At 40.0% G+C, this 21178-nt stretch overlaps 1 long non-coding RNA gene across 1 annotated transcript; it reads left to right on the top strand.

Annotated features, from left to right (window-relative positions):
• The first annotated feature begins 9052 nt into the window (after positions 1–9052).
• Positions 9053–20960, top strand: LOC133273982 (uncharacterized). Its single transcript, XR_009744979.1, has 3 exons — positions 9053–9363; positions 10211–10287; positions 20892–20960. It is a non-coding gene; the product is annotated as an uncharacterized LOC133273982 (long non-coding RNA).
• Positions 20961–21178: the final 218 nt, after the last annotated feature.

Here is a 21178-nt window from a genome sequence, read left to right on the forward strand (position 1 = left end):
GGAACTCGTCTCTGTAAATAGAAAACAATGGAAGGCTCAGCATTTAGAAAACCTGGTGCCTGTTCCAGAAGTCCTGTGGCTGAAATTAGACTGTTAAAATCTGAGACAACGCTACTGAGTGTGTTAGAGTAGCTACTAGTGAGCAGAAACAGACACACACAAAACCAAAATCCAGGGAGGAGTCGTTTTTTGCAAGTGGCCTGAGCCACCTGATTTGACCAACTCTCCTTTTAGTGGATTAGCGCTCAGGCTGTTGTTACAATCCAAGGTGCTTTTCTAACTCTAACATTGAGCAAGGATAGCAAAAGCTGAGTTTCTTGTGGGGTTTCTCTTGGTGTGGGAGGACTAAGGTTGCAGTCTTTGGATGTGAGTGAAACTGTTAGGTTTGACTGCATGCCTGTGGAAAGAGCTAACGGCTCTCTTGCTGAATGGGTTGATAAAATGTTTGCGTTCTTTTTGTCTCCTATGTCTTGATCCAAGACTTTACACTCAGACGTGAACACATGTAAGACAAATCTAATTTGATAATGCAAGAAGGTCCCAATTTGAGGAAGAGGAAAAGAGGAGGAGCACTCATTTGTAATGGTAGAATACTTCAGGTGAAATTTCCTCTTCTATACAGTAGCAGATCACGAAGCTACAGAGCTGCCACCGGATGCAAACACTGCAGTTGGTCTCCACATGTTAAATACAGACACTCCTGAAGCTGGTAATCAGGCTGGAGGGACAGGACTTTTGCAGGATGATTTCTTTCTGATCTTTAAATTTATTTGGGATTCATTTAAAACAACAGAAAGCTCATGAGGATCTCTCTGAAAATGTAAATGTTTCCTATGTGGGACAGACACACAGCTACCATAAGCGTTACTTTATCTGACCAGGATGTAAGAGATTGATCTCTCTTTTTTCTATCACGGGACTGAAAGTTTCACAGTAAAATTCTGTGGTGAGGGAGAAATAGAGTAGGTTTCCTAAGAGCTTCCCAACAGGAGGGACTTATAAATCCTGCAAATCTGTTAAGTGGAGAAACAAAGATGCTGGGTGGGGAAGGGCTCCCACAAGAAGGCAGTTAGACTGACAGAAGTTTTGCCAGGGAATACTCTATTGCTTCTTTAGAGGGAGAAGCAGCATTCCTCTTCTAGGTGGGGAAGGGCTGCCACCAGAGCTGCCCTGCTGAGCCTAATCAAATATCCCTTTGGGCCATCATCATGTCTCAGACAACAGCCAGTGTGGGATGATTAGGACAACAGTATAAGAATTAGGGCACAAAGAAAGTGCTCTTTCCCTTTCCAGCTTCTCCACATCCACAGTTCAGGGACATCCTGAGGTTGTTTTGAAACTCATATACTTAATAACCACCAGCAGACCTAGCACCTTTGGGTTTGTTCACCATCCCTTTTGGAAGCAAGAGAGAGCAAAGGGGCAGAAACCACCACATTTTTTTACAAGCAATAAATGCTGAGAGACATGGAGAAGAGCATGAGATCTGAGATCCACTGATAAGAGTCTATTGGAGGAGAAGCAAGGGTCAAGGAGAAACTATGATGGTCTTCACTGCATCCAGAATCTGCAGAGGAATTGCAGAGTGTAGGTGTGATTGTAGACTTTAAAGTAGCCAATCTGTTGCTAAAAATCTTGATTATTTTTCTTCCTTTTTTCTTTTCTTAAGCAATAAATAAGTGAAGAGGAACTAAGAGAAAAAGTGGTACTGGGGGAAACAGATGTTTCAAGTACTTTTCATTTGTGGTAGTACAGGTACGCTTGTGGTGAGCAGATGTCAGTGGTACTTTTCAAAGCCTCCACTTATCAGGAACAAGAGAACAAAGGACGATGTGAGCGGTGTAGGAGCAAAGCACCTGCCCAACTGACTGGTAGCTGGTGTGTGTTCCCTGCTGATGTGTGAGCAGAACCTCTACAGGGGTTTTGCTGGTGAGGAGCAGTGAGCACCATTCCTCTGGCAGGCAGCTGTGCTCACAACTCCTCTGCTGCCAGGGCTGAGAAAAGATTGTGGAGAAGTTGTTATAGAGCCCCAAGACATTGCCTTCTTAATTTAATTACAGGATAACTCTGTTGGGGAAATGCCCAAAATCTTGTTTCTTGCAGTTAGGTTGACAACATACAATACACTCTCTTTTTTGAGCCCTTTTCTGGCATATACTCTTCTAATTACATCAAAGATTGCCTATATGCCTTCATTTTCAAGGCATTCTGCTGTTTATCCCCGCCCTACTAATTGCCTTTCACCATTAATGAGATACCAACTCCTGCCTCTAATCTCTATGGCCAATTTAAACATCTTTCAGACAAGCCTCTTCATGCTTTCTGCTGTGCTGCTCCTCAGGTTTTGGAGGCACTTTGTGCAAACAGTGTCAAGGGTCTCGAGTCATTCTTCTGTTTCCTGATTAAAATATTTGGTTTTGTTTTTCCCCAAAATCTTGGGATGTTTTCAAGAGGGTTACAAGAAAAATGTTAAAACATACAATTTCAGGATCTGATTGGCTGAGGAACTGGTAGCACAAATCATAGAATAGTTAGGGTTGGAAAAGACCTTAAGAAAACTGGGTGAGTTCATTTTATAAACGCCACTCAAATAGGTAATGAACATATGGGTTAATTTCAAGGATACTGATGTCTTGTCTGCTAGTGTCAATCCAGTTTGGAGCAAACAAGTATTTCCACCTCGTATCTTACGAGCACAAACAAGCCCATACAGGAACTCTTGTAAGAAGTGTCAGATCTGTATCACAAAAAAGGCACAATGACTTGATCCCTTTACTCTGTTCAGTACTTGAGAATTTTTACTCATGTATTTATCGTCTGAATGAACAAAGCAAATATCTTATGGGAACGTATTTTATGTGAATCAAATCTATGAGTTGATTGCTCTTTCTTACAAGTATTCATTCCAGTCCCCCCATGCATTAAGCATAGGGCTTGAAAAAAAGTTTTGCCTTAAAACATTGCTTCTTTTATGTTTGTACCCACTTCCAGCATCCTGAATAGGCATCTTTGTATGGACAGAGGACATTGCCCAATGCAGTAACTAAGCCTAGCTGTGCCATTCTGTGGCTTTGGAAGACAATGCTGTCCATTCAAACTCCAGGCACTTTAACATATCCATTAAAACTATGAAAAAGTTAAAAAGTCATCATTAAGTTGTTATGATTAGAGCTCAGAGATTACTGCTGTAATAAAGAAAAGCAGCTACTTGTCCACTGTATCTCCAGTTTGGAAGGATGCATACCAATGAAATTTGTAATTTACTTGATTTTTTTTTACTGTTTTCTTGCAGTAAAGCCAAGACTCCCCTTGGATTAGGCAGTCAACATCCATCTTTAGTGAGCTGTTAGAGCCCTTGTATAAGCACAAAGCCATGGAATGGTTGAGGCTGGAAGGGACGTCTGGAGGTCATCTTGTCCAACCCCCATGCTCAAGCAGTGTCACCTACAGCAGGTTGCCCAAAGCCATCTTCAGATGGCTTTTGAATATCTCCAGGGATGGAGACTGCACAGCCTCAACCAACAAACTCTTCCAGTGCTCAGTCACCCCCACGGTAAAATCGTATTTCCTGATGTTTGCAGGAAATCTGGTTTCCAAGATTGGTTGTTTATCCCCTTCCCCAGGATCAAGGTGGTGCCAACAGGCCTGTGGTTCCCTAGGTCTTCCTTCTCCCCTGTTTTGAAGATAGGAGTGATGTTTGATGTTTACTCCTGAGCCACTTCTCCCAATCCAAATGATTGTTCAATGATACTCAAGTGGCCTCACAACGACATCAGTCCTCTCCCTAGCACTTCTTCCTGGCCAGGTGGCCTATAGCAGACACTCACTACAATGTTATCCAAAAGTTTCAGCTCTATAGTCCTTATCCATAGGCTCTTGGTTGGCTCATTATCCATCTAGGCAAAGCTCCATGCACTCAACAGTCATGCTCCGTGACTGTTCTGTCATATAGAGAACAGCCTGTCCTTCCCAAGAGCCTGCATCCCTCTGTTGGAGCACACCAGCCATGTGGGCCATTCCGCCATGTGGGCCATTCCACCATGTCTCTGTGACCCCTAAACGACCACAGCCCTAAAAGCTTCACACAGATCTCTGATTCCTCATGTTCAGTCCCCATGCTGTATGCATACAGGCACTTTGAGGGGGGCACACTGGCTTGCTGGTGGGTTTTCCCATAACAGTGCCATTTAGGCACTTCCTTGCTGACATGCAATATTGCCTGTAGGCAATTGAGATGACCTTGCCTAACCCTTTGTTGTTGATTTTATGTTCCCTTACATTCATGTCACCCTGGGCCTTTCACTTGTCAACCCTGTCCATCACTCCCTCACAGGACTGCTGGTTAACTCTCTACTTTCCCAGTTATAACACATAACTTTCTGTTCCATCCTCTAGAATAGCTGTTCTGCAGAATTGCTTATGCCTCCTGGATAAACAAAAAGACCAAATCAAGTTTATTTTAAGAATGCATGATAGGGACAGAAAATTCTGTCCTTGTATATTTATGCTTACTGGAGTCACTGGTCTTGTCATGCTCTACGGGAAAGACTACACAATTTGTGCATTGGTGCTGTTTAAAGGTAGCTAGGAGTAACTGTCTCTTTAATGCAAACAAATGTTACTCAAGTCTCTTCCAAAAACCTGAACCGCACAATAAGCTTTGACAGAAAAGAAATGGCTCGCTATGTTCACATGTTTATGAATATTTCTGAATAAACTCAAAGGTCATACAGTTCTCAAGTGGTCAAACAATGGTATACCACAGTGGCTGTTTCATCGTCTCTCTCCTTCTGTCTCTATCCAAGCCTGAACACGCTTTCAGCTTCATGCCATAGTCTAAGTGAAGATATAAAATGTGTTAGGGTGAGGACTGAATGTTTCTGACACACACAATATGAACTTCACAGAAAACTGAGAAATAAAGAAAACTATGACTGCCCTCTTCAGAAATCTGTCCTTTTAGATTCAAAAGAGTCTGTGGTCCAAGCTCATGATAATAGATTTAAACCAATGAATAATTTGATCTAGAAAGAAGGAAAATGGTGTTACAGGAGGATTTACATTTCACTCGGGAGAAGCTGAAACCCTGGTGCAAACATGCTATGGCAACCCGATCCATTAATGTTATGATCTGCAATAGCTTAGCCTCTGTTTACTCTGGGCTAACATGGTGCTGGTGAACAGTGCCTGTCTTTCAGCCCTGCAGATGAAAGGCTTTTGTCCATTCAAGGAGCACATACTGTGCTCCCATGGTTGCTTCATCGCCCTGATGCCGGGCCCTACTACCTGCCCTGGAAAGAGGCACAGAGACACAGGGGTGCCCTGCAAGCAGAGTTGGTATTTTTTTATCAAGGGCTTTTCTTAACTCTAAGCCACCAACTCTGACTTCATTCTGGCTACCATGGAAAAGCACTCCCTGGTACCAGGCCATCATCCTCATTAGCAGCCAGGCACAGGCAATTGTGCCAGCAGCAGAGTAGGAAAAAGAGTGTGTCAAGAAGCTGCATATGAGGAGAGAGAACTAAAAACCCTGAGAGTCTCAAACTGCACAGGACGGTAGCAGGCAAATTGGAGATACTCAGATGTGAATTTTGTCTCATCCTGAGCTACCCAGAGAACCATGTGAAAAGGAAGTAACACATCTGTTAAAAAAGGTATCTGTCAAAAATACAAAGAAAGTTAAGAAAGGTCAATTAGGTAACAAAGAACACCGAATTTCCAGAAATAAATAAATACAGTTAAAGTGCTTACAGTACAACTGAGTAAAAAGATGTTGGGAAGCGCCTGTCTGATCCAAATACGTCTTTCAATAGGATATTGACATCCAAAACTGTGGAAAATGTAGGTGGAATTTCCCAATTTAAACTTAGAGAACAAAAATCAAACTGCACCAGGATGCAAAATAAAACCAACAAAGTTCCAAGTGTTGGAAGAGGAAAAGCCTGTGTTAGCTTGGATTATATTAAACAAACACTAGGAAAAAAACAACAATGAAAATGGGCAGAGGAGAATGGAAGTTAAAAGGTCCAAGAAGCAGTCTGCCAAAGGCAGTGATCATACACTAACAACAGGGAGCAGTGTGTTGGGCTGCACAAGGAAATATCAAAGGCTAAAGCAGCTGCCAATATTTGCAAAGAGACAGTATACTTGTCAGGAGCAAAACTATTTTAAAAAACCCAAAAGCAAGAACTGAAAATGGTCACCAAGAAACTAAGTAAATGTATTTTGTACAACACATTAGAAATATTCAGATGGCATTCTATGATTAAAGGGAGTGCTGTATCAAGAGACTGAAACACCTACTTACTGGCTGAAATCTTAATACACATTTACCAGGCAGTAGGCTATTAAGTTAATGTGCAGCAAGAAAAACAATGAAAAAAATGTATTCTTGTTAAACACAATTCACAATGTATAGCAGGGAAATAATTTTCCAGGCATAAATAGCTTAAATACAAAGATGAACTAAAACCTTGGAAATAAATGGCTTACAACTGATTTTGAGATGCAAATATTTATTCCATGCTTGTAAACATGCCAAGGCTTGTCAGGAAGATGTGTATATTAGGTAGACATGTACTCACAGACACAATGATCAATTTAGAAATATTTTAAAGTGCAAGAAGGAAACTGATGTAATAAAAGATATAGTTGTACTGCCAAAAAAAATTTATCTACGAATGTTTCCTTAGTGCTCCAGAAATAATGTGAAGAGGAATCTGATAAATAAAATAGCAAAGAAAAGCTAATTAAATGGCTTAATTCTGTAGTAATTGTGGAAAATGAAGGTGTAAAAGTCTGCTTAGCTTTAGCTCCAGTATACTGCTAGCCTGAAATGAATGTAGGTGTAGAAGTATAGCAAAGAATGTGGAATGTGAAAAAAGCAGAAATGTCCAAGAAAAGTTTGTAATGATAACTGCAGAAACTTCAGATATGCAGTTGAAAATGGCCTCGATTTGTGTGCATGTGCTTGAAAGAAATTCTATACTAGTTTGGATTACTTTCTCACAGAAATAGTATTGCTCAAGTACAAAATATGTAGTCTAATTAAGTCCCCCATAAATAATATCTGGTATGTTTGTGATGCCATACAAATATGATAACTGCTTATAAATGGTACCCAATTTGTTTCTTGTAAGTTCAAATGTTTTGCAAAAGGATATGGCTGTACCTGTTTTCTATTGAGTATAGGAGATCCACAATCCTGTATTCAGTACAGGCGTTTTAAAAGACTAGGGAGCTAAGCCCAAACTCTTAATTGACATATCTGAAAGTATTTGAAGCTGGGAAGGGTTCGATGAAAAGCTGAGAACTGGACTTTCATACAGAACAATGGGCAGTATTAAAGGTATGAATTTTGTGGTCTGTTACTTGCACAAGGGAAAATAAAACTGAAAATGCTCTAGAAAAAAGCAGACTTGAGACAGTGGCAAACAAGGTGGAAAAGACTGAAGACTTTTCTAAGTTTACATCAGGTCTCTGCAAGATGATTACTGAACATGATCAGTCATATAAAAGGAATAGTGAACATTTGAATTCTTACACAGAAAGGGAAAGGAGAAAAAAAGGAGAAGTAAGAGTTTCTAAGTTAAAAAACAAGACAGGCTGTTAAAAATTTGACATATTTGAGGGATAGGAATGAGGCAAACTTTGCAGCAAGGAAGTGTTAGGAGCTGTTCTGGAGAGTCATGAAATGATGCATGAAAGTGCCTTGGCTAATCTTTTTTTCCTTATGTAAGACAGAGTTGTAAACATAATTGTCCCTTCATGAAACAGCATGATGGATCAGGATCAGCTGCTGATATGAAGCAGTGCAGGATATACCAGGTTTCCGTCAATACTTCATCCTGCCCTACTCTCCTTTTTTCCCTCCTACAGTCTTTAAACTCTGTTTTAAAAATACACCTTTCTTAAAAGTTCAGAATAGATGGGAGGCTGCAATCATTTATACAGAAAATAAATTAAGCCAAAGAGTTTAAAAATAGACAATGTTAACTGGATTATCCATGAACTGGTGAATTGTTTGTAACAGTTTGGTGCAGAAGTTATTTCTGTCTTATTACTCACACTCTCCTCTTTTCCAGTAGCATAGTGGGAGCGAGCCCTGAACAAACAAGAAAAGGAACAAAAAATAAAGATTTTAAACTTGAATTGCGAATGGAACATTTCAGAGGATTAACCGAGGGTCTGTTAGAAGCTGAATGAAAAGAAAACATGCGGTTACGGCACAGCAGTGCGATTGTTTCCATTCACCGTTTATCTGAGTTTTCTCCAGCGAATGAGATTAAAGCTACAACAGCAGATATGGAATTTTGTTGGAAAGGTCACTTTTAAAAAATTATTAACTCCATGCGCATGAGAGAGCAAGGACTTGTGGCCATTTCATGGGAAACCTAAGCCCCAAAAGCCTCAGCAATGCAATAGTTGCTGCAGCACCGCGGGGAAGCCATGTTGTGAAGTCTGCTGCAGCCACAGAGTTTGTGATAACCAGGGTTTAGATGGAGGAGTGCATGGGGACCCATGGAGAAAACAATCTATAGATTATTTTCATCCATAAACCCAGGGAAGCTGCAGCTCCCAGAGGTGAGTGGGATCTTGACTCAAACACCAACCTGAGCAAAAGGATTCATAGAATCATAGAATGGTTTCAGATTAAGGAAAATGTTTCTTGCAAAGTGCATCAAATAAAATTAACGCAAACCAAGCATTGCATAAAAGAAATAACAGGAGCATAATAAGCAGAAGGAGAGGAACATCAACGCTGAAGTTGCAGGGCTGTCAGGGAGTGAAGGCTCAGGCCCACGTCTGCAGCAAGCAGCGGTGTCAGGTTAAGGCTTCCCTCACACGGTGAGGGCCGGGCCCGGGGGACACCACAGGGTCCTGTCATGGCTCTGCCTGGCCTCATGTGGGGCCTCCCACACCCATGGGCCCTATGTGAGCGCAGCCCAGGGCCCTCAGGCCCTGCCCGGCCCGGTGAGTGGGGTGCTGCTCTGCAGCTCAGCTCTGCCTGAGGAGCACCTTGCTCCGAGCCTCCACCCTGGCTGCGGGTATGGTCTTGTCCCCATGGCTGTGCTGGGAGCAGAACCCCTGCAGGGTGGCTGTTTGCACTGCCGCGCCACAGCACCATGGTCCTGTCAGTCAGACCCAGCTGCTGCCATTGCCTGCAGGCAGCAGCACAGGCCCTGCCGCCCTGGGCATCCCCTTGCACCGGGCCCCGAAGGAGCAGGTGCTGCTCCCTGGCCCAGAGCTGGCAGCTTTGCTGTGCATGCAGGCTTCATCTGAGGAATGCTCCCCTGAGGAAGGGCTGTGGTTTTAATGTCTAATCATTAGTGCAGAGCTGTGCTATGACAAACAAGTATGCAGGTGAGTAATGCGTTTAATCTGACTCCCTGTTTCAAAGCAGGCCAGGCCAAACCTTTGCCTTGTGGTTGTGTTTTGTGTTACCTGAACCCTGCATCTCTCTCCTCTGTTCTACCTCTGGAAGATAAAATGTTTGAGCATGTTGTGTTTGGTTGTCTATTAACACCCTTCTTCCCCTCTGCTCTCTTCTGGCCTAGCTTCATTAAGAACCTTTGTAAATGGATGTGTATACTGTATTTTAAAGTTGTAGGGTTTTTCCCTGCTTCTTTGTTAAGTGTTGGGGAGGGGTGGTTCTCAAGACATGGACAGGCAGATTGCTTTACCTGAAATTCTGTTCCTCTTAACAAGAAACTTCAAGTTTTCTTCCCCAAAGAGTATCCAGTGCTCCCTAGCTAGACTAATGAGGGAGGCTTTCAGTCTAACCCTTTAGACTCCATTCTTGATCAGTCTTACACCAGAAGATCCAGCTCAGGTTATTTATAGGAAAAACTTGGTGAAATGACTGCCTGATATTACTGATCAGCAGAAAGAGGTTTCATTGCAGTGTAACAACTGCTCCTTTAACTTACTTTCCTAAAAACACAGCGCAGAAAAACATGTGGTAGTCACAGTCCCATGAGCCAGTTCTGACCTATCTTTGTCCAGTGGTTCAAATGCTTTATTTACAGTACCACATTTCTTTAAGTTATTGTCCTGGGTTCAGCAGTAGCAGTCATGTTTAAACCACGACAGTTATGTATCAGTTTTATGGAATAGCTGAACCAGAAGAAACCCAGAAACTACAGCTTCTGAACACGTATAGGTTCAGAAGAGCAGGATGCTTGAAATTCTCCCTTTTTTTTTGCTCCAGGCACATGCTCGAGTTGAGAGTCACGTAAGAGGCAGAAAAACTGGCAGAAGATGAAGATATGAAGATTGCCTAATTCTGTGAGTAAAAACATCAAAACATGAGTCTTGCATTCCTGAGAACAGGAAGACTCTCAGGTAACTTTCCTTTTCGCAGCGAACGTCTTGTCAGTAGGCACTTGCAGTGTTTTACTACTTCAGGATTTTCCTTAGGGTGTGGGCACCTATGTGCAGGGCAGACTTTCTCATCTCATTGTTTCTGTATTTTTTCATCTGCCTTCTCAAATCAAGATTCAGCCAAATCCCTGCAAGCAGTCTGAAATCTTAATCAGACTTCCTGTCTTTTTTTCCAATTGGAAGCTTCTTAGGTGTCTGGTATCTATTTTAAGGACAGGGGAAGGATTAAAATCAGTGTTTAACCTGACTTACAATTATTGGCCCAGAGCTTCCCAAGAATTTGGGCACTTGAATGTCTGATGGTTGTTGAAATCCTCCACGTTGGTTCTCTTAGCTACATTGCTTCCAAATAGGGTAGCACAGACACTGTGCTTAGCATCAGATACAATGATTAGCAAGTTATCTTGCTCTTTGCAGTCCCAACCTTCACCTAATCTTGAAGCCAAAATAAACTTCTGTTTTTCCTCCTTTAGGAGTGCTTCTGGTACTAGTTCTTCAGTTTTGCTGAGTTTTCTGGCAGGGAAACTAAGGGTTCTTCCTGCGACAAAGACATGTTAAGGCACCTTTACCAAGAGTACGTATGGTACTAGGAGTATCTGGATATCCATGCATGTTCGCAGTATAGATGTCAAAGAGAAAAATGAGGCAACATGGGATCTTTTCTTGCAGAAGCTGCTAAGTCCTTTATAGCAGTACTTGATGTTGGCAGCTACAAGGGCTGCCACAGTAGGCACCCTGAGTTTAGAATGCTTCTCAGCATCATAGATGCAGCCTTGTTTTCCAGTCCTACAGATTTTGCTATGAGCATCAGAGTAAAAATAATGAACCCAATTTCTCAGACAGTTGCTTATGCATTAGACTGCCCTGCTCTTGCACTCCTTCCACCCTCTCCTGCAAAGGCTGAAGTCTTCTGTGTAGCACTGTTTAAAGTTATAGAACTACATCCTGACAGGAATGATATGGGTAAGACAAATAAATTAATCCTGATCTTCTTCCAAGTTATGAAGAATGTGAGTTGTAAGTGTATAGTGGAATCTGAGAATAGGTTGCACAATGGCTGTATTGTACGTGATTGTACAGAGATACTATCAGAAAGCTGGCAGTAAACTTGCTCTTACTATAAAGCAGAGGAAAGGAATCCAGACACACTGTATGAAAACCAGTCAACGTAGCTGATGGTAAGTGCTGGCACTGCGCAGCGTAAATATGATTTGATTTAACCTATCAGCTTCTTCTCAAGTGTACAAGAGTACATTTGTACTCTTGTACAACTGTACAAGTTGTACAGCAAGAGGCTATGGAAAAGATCGCAGGAGAGTCAGGTATGTAGATACATCCCTGCCTCTGAAATGGACATAATGACCATGCTGGTATTAAGGTAAGTACACGGACTTTCTGAGGAGGTGTCACTAGAAAAAAAACTGTTCTCTCAGATGGGGACTGGTGGAGACGGTCAAGAATAAAGGCCTGGATGACTTACTGGAGGTGGTATGGGTGCAGTACTTTCCTTGTGTATCAGGGTTATGTGTAAAACTTTGTTAAATCGGATTCTGAGCAACCTGATATAGTTGAAGATGTCCTCACTCATTGCAGGGGGAGTTGGACTAGGTGGCCTTTAAAGATCTCTTCCAACCTGGACTATTCATTAAGCACAATTCCTTCCTGAGCTTGCTAGAATCTTGTGAGTGTGAACTGATCCTTTCTCAGTGGGATAACTTATTCTGAGTGCCAGGGAGAGCTTCCTGTTAGCAGTTTCCAAACCTTCTAGATGGCAGCCTTATCTGTGATTTCACTTCCAATTCCACTATCCTATTTTCATAGCTAGCACTTCTACCAGCAGTGAAACATCATCTGTGACCCTTCAGGAGGCTTTAAGTGTTAACTTGGAGCACTTGTTTAGGGGACAACTTTATTATGAAACAGAGAAAAAGATATCTATTGTTTAATATTGCTTGTCTTAACACGCCTTGTTCACATCAGATTTGTGTTGAATGATCCAGTTTGTTCTGTGATTTTGTCAAAGCAATGATAAATACACAGCTAATGGATGTTCTATTTTTCAAAGTATGTAAAAGATAAACAAGGAGATTATTTTCATCAGCTGTCTTCAGACACCCTTATGCTGTATTACAAAGACTAGACAATAGAAATACATGTGATCAGAACAGTATCCAATGGCTTTTATCTTCTTACCATTAATACGTCTCAGTGAAATGTTCCAGTGAATGAGCACACTGTTTGAGGTGTAGTAGTACCCTTCTGTGGTACCCTCTAACTTGCTGTGCTTCAGTTTTTCAAGACTTACCATAGAATCACAGAATGGTTTGGGTTGGAAGAGACCTTAAAGCTCATCCAGTTCCAACCCCCTGCTATGGGCAGGGATACCTTCCACTAGACCAGGTTGCTCAAAGCTCTGTTCAACCTGGCCTTAAACACTTGTCAAAACTGTGGGTGATCTGATCTGGTATCAGTTATTGTCCCACTTTGAGGAGGAAGGTGCGCCAAGTGACTTCAGAGGACTCTTCTGATCATCCCTTCATGTTTTTCTTCTTGTGATTTTATAGTCCTTGATTTATTGCATATTAGCACATTGGCAGCATTTAAGCAGTGAATGCAATATTCCAAGAAAAGCATGCAGACCATCAGGAAACTTTGGTCTCTGATTTGACAAAATTAAAGTGGATATACAGTTATGGCAATGAGGAAGCTTGTTAAGAAAAAAAACAAAACCCAAACAAATTTTGTGGGTAGATAAAGAATTATTGTCTGAAGGCTGGGATCCAAGCACTGTTCACCTACACTATATTCACTATATAAGTAAAGCGAGGAAATAAAAAATTACACCAACTTCTGACAGCCACAGTCTTGATTACTACATTTCTGTCACAGTTAGTAGAGAACTGTCAGAAGCTTTCTAAAATTATTACACTGACTGGTGCCAGCAGTATTTTAATTTCTTTTTAGTTTAGCCACAGCTGATTGAACTTTAAGAATTGAACTGCGTCTATACCTTTCTGTAACAAATCTTCTCCCTTTGCACTGGAGCCCAGAACATTTCAGTGGTCTGAATTCTTAGCAGCAAGAGAAACCAAATTATTCATTATTGTAACTTCACTACAGTGGACTCTGATTAGGCTTTCTGTGGAGCCTGAAAGGGTGGATGTGGGGTAAGTTACAGGATATTTATCCTTTTTTGTGGCATATCCCAGATCTTCTGCCTAGTTGACAAATGCATTCTCTTCATCTGTTGCATAATGCACCTGGTGGTATATTCACATCTGTAGAGGTATGGGATGAGATGATCATCTTAGTGTGCTGACAGGTGATCTTTGGCGTAATTATGACCCCTGACTTGATTGAGAAACGCTCATTATGCTGGAAAGAAGTAAAGCTTTCTTTTCCTTAATGTGTGTGCTTCAGGCTTTTAGAAGCGTTCTACTAACAGTTGTTTGCATCAAGGATTAAAGTCTTTGTTCTTGTCTGTCCCTGGCCACTGATACACCTATTGTGTGGTATTCAGTGTCAAGCATGAAAAAGCAGCAACCCTGGTGTGCATGTGTGGGTGTACATAGACTTTGCACACAGAACAGACTCTTGGCCCCTGTTGCAGGATACCAGGGCATAAAAAATCTCCTTTGTATGGGGAAGTAATGATGGTTCTCCAGAGACAGCTCTGCTGCTGCTATACTGCAGCTATATGGCTGAAGTTGGGGCTGTAGCACAGGCTGGGGCAAAGAACAACACGCTCTGTAAAAAGACATTCCTTTCTCCCTCAGGAAAGTGAAAACCAAAGCTCTCTCCAAAGTCCTCCTTGGTTTGATGGAATCTGTTGTGAAGTGCTGTGTCCAAAATTGAACAAAACATATGATAATGTCAGGAAATCATGTCAAATTTGTTGCCCCAAATGTTGCAGTTCAGGAGTATGATGCCAATGTCTCATTACTACAATGTGAACCCTTCAGAGTGTAGCCTAATAGTGTGGTACTAGAATCTCCTCACAGTCCTGGTTTGTTTGTGATGCAAACATAATGCTGTTGTGCAACTGACTGCAGCTCCCTTAGGCCATTTAGAAAAAACACTAACTATAATATCCAGCAAACACACTGAGATGCAGTGATTATTAAAGAAGGTTAATATTTTAATTAGTGAGAACTACTTGGAGTATGAAGTTTTGGAGAACTGACCATTCAATAGCTCTTTCCTGTCTCCTTCATTTTCCTGTGGATGATGACACATGGACACATGACATATGGAGGAACATCCGTATTCTTCATTTATTTGAAGAACAGAGAACACTAATATTGACACAATTAACTTCCCTGATATACCAAAGCTAAAGCACATTTTCTCTTCTTAATTGTATTCTCTTTCCTTAGAGAAGTGGAGATTGTCCCTACTACAGCATTACAGCTAAGATTTGACATGACTAGAAGTCATGTATGCTAAAGATTTCAGTTAGCCTTTGAATGTCCTTTGTAATAACATTTATGCATTGTATGCATTGGCAGTCGAACCATGTTGTAATGGCTTTTTTGTGACAGCTAAACGATTTATTTGTTGCAAACTCAGGTTTAAATTTCAGAAAGTGTCCCAGGGTTCCCCAATGTCAAAGGTGCTACTGCAGAGCAAAAAGTATTAGGCTTAGTGTACAAAATTTGAACTCATCCAGAAGAAAATCATGGAATCAAAACCTGTTTCTTAGGTCTACCAACACTGAAATTTAATCAAACTTTATTCCTTTATCGGCCTTTTAGTAGAAATGCCAAGTATTGCTGAGTAATAGCAACAGTTCAGCAGAACAGTGACTTCTGTGCCTGCAGTCTGGCACTTGTAATGCAGCGAAATTCCATGTGGATGTGAATGTCTTTCAGGTACACTGCAAAGATCTGTGGAAGGAACAGGAAGCTGTTTACATCTGGGAATAATAGACCATTGTGTATTCTTCCACCACTTCAATGAATAATCCTGAGAAACATGATAAAAGAATCCACAGAGTGAAATATATTAACGTTAAACATGGCTCACTTTTGAACAAAAGCAAAGTTAAATAATTGCAAGACTGCTCTGAGAAACTTTAAAGGTTTACTACATTAATAGATGATGATGGAATTTAATAAGTAATCTATCTGAGTGCTCCAACCTGTATCAGTAGTCAGCAGTCAGAAGACTGTTGCTTAAGAAAGTCATACAGGAGCTCATTAATTGCCACAGTGCTATTTGAACTGTTTCTATTTCACTAAGATAACTGCATCTTGGGTTTCTTGTGTTTTATTTAGCTTAGTTTTTCAACTTAAAATTACTGACTACTAGATCTCAGAATTTAGACAGTAGAATAAAGACAGTAAAAATGTCTGGAAATTTCTCTGTAGAAAGTCTTTCTTTAATCAGTAGGAGGTTTCTTTTGCCATGTCCCCATGAGAAAAAGTAAACAAATAAAGAATAGGTACAATTGCTCATTTAGAAAAGTCAAAGTATAACTGAAGTGTTACAAAAAAGAATTGGAGAACACATAAAATATGTACATACATTTAAAAGTGAACAAAGAAAGAGGAACAAATCTATACTTCCCTAATTGCAAGGAAAGATGAAAAATTCATATTCCTTAAAACAATGTTAGAATATAAACCAAAGGTTTTTATTGAATGACCCTATATGAAGGCTTACAGCTCTCCTTATAGAAAAATGAGTAAAGCAGGGGTTTGATCAAGTTTGCTTTGCCTGTAAGGATTTAATCAAAAACTTCTTGAAACTTGTCATTCTTGATCTTTTCTCTGAAACAAACCCTAGTAGAAGGGTAAGCTTATCTGATACTTTCTGCTATATGTTTGCCACTGTTTCTTGCTCTACCTGTTTGTTGGCTACCCTGAAATGTGTGACTTCTTTAAGGAATGAGGTTTTGGATACATACTTGAACCCAGAAGCACTCCTCTAACACAGTGGTTGTAAGAATATTCTAGAGGAACCTTCGATAGAGAGCTATTTAACTAAGAGTTTATCAAAAGGATGTTAGAAAGTATATGTTAAGAAGCACAAGTAAAGCAGAGTGATAGCTGTATATATGATCATGATATAAATACCCAAAAAAGGCAGAAACAGAATTTACATGTGAACTTCTGGAGTTTAGAGTAAGCTTTTATTCAGGATACAGCTTTAGTAAGCTTGCTATATCCAGGCTTGAAAAAGATGCTTACACAAGTATATGCCAATTAATAAACACAGTTTGTGTGTAGGTAATCAAACAAAACATTGCATAAATGTTCTTTTGAAAATCTGTGATGAGCAGCTGTATCTATTGACTGCTGATGCTCTTTTGGTCTCTGTTGGCACACCAAAGGAGAAAATAGCCCACAGAGATTGCATTCACCCCACATCCAGAGGGTTAATTCTTCCAGAGGAAGGAAACACTAGTTAGGAGATATTTACCTATACCTGTGAAGGCTTTAGTCTTTGGTGTCATTCATCTGTTAGTACTTGAAGACAGGAAATTCTCTAAGATCCTCAGACGAGCCCTGTTCTGGCTTTGTCTTGGGGCATTAAAGAAAAGTACCTTTTATTCCTTTTCTGGTAACATCATATATTTTAGCTTCTATTAAGGACGAATAAATTCAAATTCTATGTAAGGAGAAAAAGCCATGATCAGTCAAGTGCATATGCCAGTTCCTTTAGTATGTGTACACAGGGACTGACAGAACTTTGAGTATAGGGATATGACCCTTAAGAGAATTCATCACTGAGTTAGCCAACATGGCAAATTGTTTTGAAGATCAATAAAGCAGAAAATCAGAAGTGGAAGCCTCCATGATTATACTAAATAGTTCAAATGAGAAGAAAGAATGCATTCGTTTTTCTTTTCAAGCCAGCCAAAACACTTCAAGTATTTGAGTGCAAGTCTGTGGAATGCAGGCGCTTTGCCCACATTGAAAATGAAGTTATAGTGAACTTTCTTTGAACAGCCATAGTGCTGTCAAGGCTATGGAAAATGATTTGACTTTGATTTTTCTCTTTGATTAATGGAAACTGCTCACTTTGATCAAGTAAGCCTTTGAAAAAATGCAGCTTTCTTATTAGCATGATTGTTAGATACCCAGATCCCAACATACAAATGCTTTTGGTGTTAGTGGGGAACGGGCCATGCTCAATCCACTGCTGCTCGATTGCTTCAGATCATGCATTTTACAGGACTATCAGTTACTCTTCTAGCAGATACTGTTCCTATATTAAAGAAGGACCAGGAGTGGCAGGAAAACTGATCCAGGCAACAGTAGAGCCATTAGTCTGACTCAAAAATGAGCAAAGGTTTAGAATAGATTTTAAAGGAAAGAAGTAATTAAGTTTTGACAATAAAATGGAACATACGTTTTTCCAAAGGTAGATCATGCTGTACTGATCTGATATCTTTGATGGAAGAAATTATCTAGTTAAGAGAAATGGTGTTGATTTAGTTTGCCTGGGCTTCAGGAGAACCTGGAATGTGGTACCAGTTTGAAAATCTTGCAGTAGAGAGAGCTGCACTTTGGATGGACACAATAAAGGTATACAGGGTCTTCAGAGCCATTGATGTGTGGTATGATCAAAATGTAGGATAGAAAGGAGAGAGTGCATGTGACAGACTTGAATTATTGAGTACAGCAGGGTAAAGCTACATCTCTAAAGGCCTGAGAAGAGGCAGTGCTAATAACTGATGTGTTAAGGGCAACAATCTAGTTATATGTTTTATTTTTTGAGACATAGTAACTGAGGAACTGTGGAGGTTTCTCTGCATATTCTCTTTGCCTTTTTATATTTTTTTTAATGTTTTCTTATGTAATGAATACTGCTTTTTCATGTGTAATAAGTGTATGCTACGTTCCCTCCTTTCCTCTGCCAGGAGGGAAAATATATCTCTTCCATTCGCAGATCAGAGCACCAACAGTTGCAGAACTTGTTTATAAAATACCAAACCCAAATATATTTTGCATTGTTTATTTAAATAATAAACTTTAAATAGCTTTGAATTATGGAAAAGCTGGGTGGCAAATCAACTACCCTGAGATGAACAGAGTTTATGCAGAGAATGCAGCCCAAGCACTAATCCTGTTATCTGCTTCCAGAGGTCTTGCTGGCTTCTTGTTAGGTTGCCCTGTCACTTCGTCTATTTGCCTCAGCACTCAAACATATCAGTAACATATAGAGGTATTACTGTAATCTTATTTTTTACATGGAAAATCTTATCCCCACATCAAGCACTGAAGATCACCCTGTTTGACTGTGACCAAGATTTCTCCCTGCCAAATGTTTGTTTGAGACACACCTGCACTTACAAACGTATCTACAGGTGATTTGAATATATATCATCCATTTTCATTAGTTTACTTGGGGCAAATAATACACTGGTTTTCGTGTAACTGATATTATTATGCTCTGGGCTACCATGAGAGTATAAACGTTAATGGTTATCCACGTATGGAGATAAAGGGTGCCATATGCAGATACTCCTATATATAAATGTATGCAACTTTTTTCTATTGTTAAGAGTTTGTTAATGATAATCTTTCCCAGATTTAGTTGTCCAGATTGAAAATGAGCAGGTTTAATTTTTACTTGTTACTTTTTGCAATTAAAACTAGAATTAATTTGATATTTCCAAAGCAAGATTAGTGTATTATGTTGCAGATCACTGTTTTAGAAGATAGGAGAGTAATAACTAATACCTGCCACAAGCCATCAGATGACAAAAGTGTATGAAGTCAGCCCTTTAGGCTCCTGTTTGTTACATTTTAGGAAAATATGCATTTCAAACATGGACTTAATGAAGCTGAATGTTTTCTCTATGTTACTGAGAGGTGTTCTTTCCTGGCACCAGCTCCAGTACTTCTGTTTGTACTTTACGGATGATTTTAAAGACTAGGGAGGGTCATAAGAATAATCAAAGTACCTGAAACATGTTTATGATGAGTATATTTCCAAGTCACCAGCTGCTTTTCCACCTTGCAGACCAAAGTTTGATTGCAGAAGCCTATTCAGTCTGCCTGGAGAAATGTTTAATGAGATTCTAGTGCTGGTGACCGACTTCAGGCAAATTCAGGCTGGCAAAAAAGGTGAAAAATGTTTATTAGGAAGAATATGAGCAGTGGTGAGTTAAAATAGGTGAACTGAAGATGGACTCCTTATTAAAAACAAGGTATTTTTTTGAAAAACATGTTTTAGTCCAAACCCATGGATTTAGTTTCAGGCAATAACTGCATCATGTATGAACTCTTCAAGGAACTAGGTGAGATAACCGAAGTCTCTTGTCCCATTAGATCAAGTAATCTTTTCCCCATCCTGCAGCTCTTGGTCACTTCACTAGGAAGCTCTCATACATCCATAATGTGAACCAGAAAGTTATCAATGTTATTCCAGGAATGGGAAAAGAACTTTGTGAAAATACACCCATATTTGGATGCTTTATATCTCTCTAAATAAGTCTTTTAAGTCGTAGAATTTTTCAGCTATATTCTTCAAGAACTGTGTGTATGGCAAGCAGGACTTCCCAGCTTTGCAGGAGCTGTGGGATTCTGTAATACAGGGTAGCACAGCTGAAAACATGGGCACTTTTCTCCTTTGCTGTAACTTCTCCTTTTCCCACCACAGGTGGAAGTTAAAGTGAATTTAAAAAAAGCTCTACTAGAGAGAGCAGCAAAGTTACCTAAAAGACTTAAAATATCCTCTTCAGTTTGCACCATGTTATTCTGTATTATCAGCATTTGCTGATCTCTCTCATGTCTGCAAATGTAAGCAAGTTAAAACACTTTTTTGTGATCTGCTGTTCCTTTTCTGTAACATAAATATATATCCCCATGCTTTTGATAAAAACATGAGAGTGAGATAAAGGAAGAAAAAGCCCTCTTATTTCTCTAATACTAGAGACACTTACCGCGATATGTTGGAAGCTTCTGCTTAGGCTCCCTAATATCAAGTGCACTCCATCAGGATCAGTTTGCTTTATTAGTACGCCTTTTAATTTAGGCTTTCTGGGTGTGGATTTGCTTTCTGTTGTACTTGCAGATAAGGACAACGAGCTTTTGATGATTCTCTGGGTATTTCTGTCGTAAAAACATACCTGATGATTGTTACCTGTATGTCATACTTTTGTCACAGTTGGTTTGGTTGATAGTTTAACTTGTGAAGTTTTATAGGTAACGTATAACTGATACACTTGAGGTTTTAGCTGATGAGGTGTTGCTCTGCCAAACAGGATACAGGACAAAGATCATCTGGAGATTATTCAATCTTAAAAGCTTTTTAAATTGTGATTAGCCAAAATAATAAAAAACTGGCCTTCATCCATCAGAGGATAAATAAATCATAGACAACAAAACAAATGTATTGGGGAGCAAACTCCAGTGAACTTCTGTGGCTTTTCTTCCTTTTTTTTTAAATGAACAGTAGTTAACATAGTTCTATTCCTGCTGAAGGTATGAAATCATCAACTTTATCAAGAAAACCACTTAAACATTTTTTAATGGAAACCACTTTTATCTTTACAGGAATTGAACACATCCGGTTTGTACTGTGGACAAGGCTCTTAGGGTGCTGTCCTTCCCTTTGGATAGGTGTGTACCAGTGATACACATCTTTAGGAGGTCAGTGTGATCTAGTGATGAAGTCTGATTTTCGTTTCCCAAACTAAACTGTGTTGCAGACTGCAGAGTCTCAGTTTTGAGGTACTAATTAGAGTGTGGTATGAACTAAAAGACAAGCTTAGGCAGAGATGTTGATGCAAAACTACAGGGAGCTACTGTGTCCCTAATCAGATCTAAAGCTTTTGTGAGCT

Source organism: Pezoporus flaviventris, unplaced genomic scaffold, assembly GCF_033815535.1.
Source record: "Pezoporus flaviventris isolate CSIRO_AGI_PZ_B2104156 unplaced genomic scaffold, CSIRO_AGI_Pfla_v1 ptg000035l, whole genome shotgun sequence".
Classification (NCBI taxonomy): domain Eukaryota; kingdom Metazoa; phylum Chordata; class Aves; order Psittaciformes; family Psittacidae; genus Pezoporus; species Pezoporus flaviventris.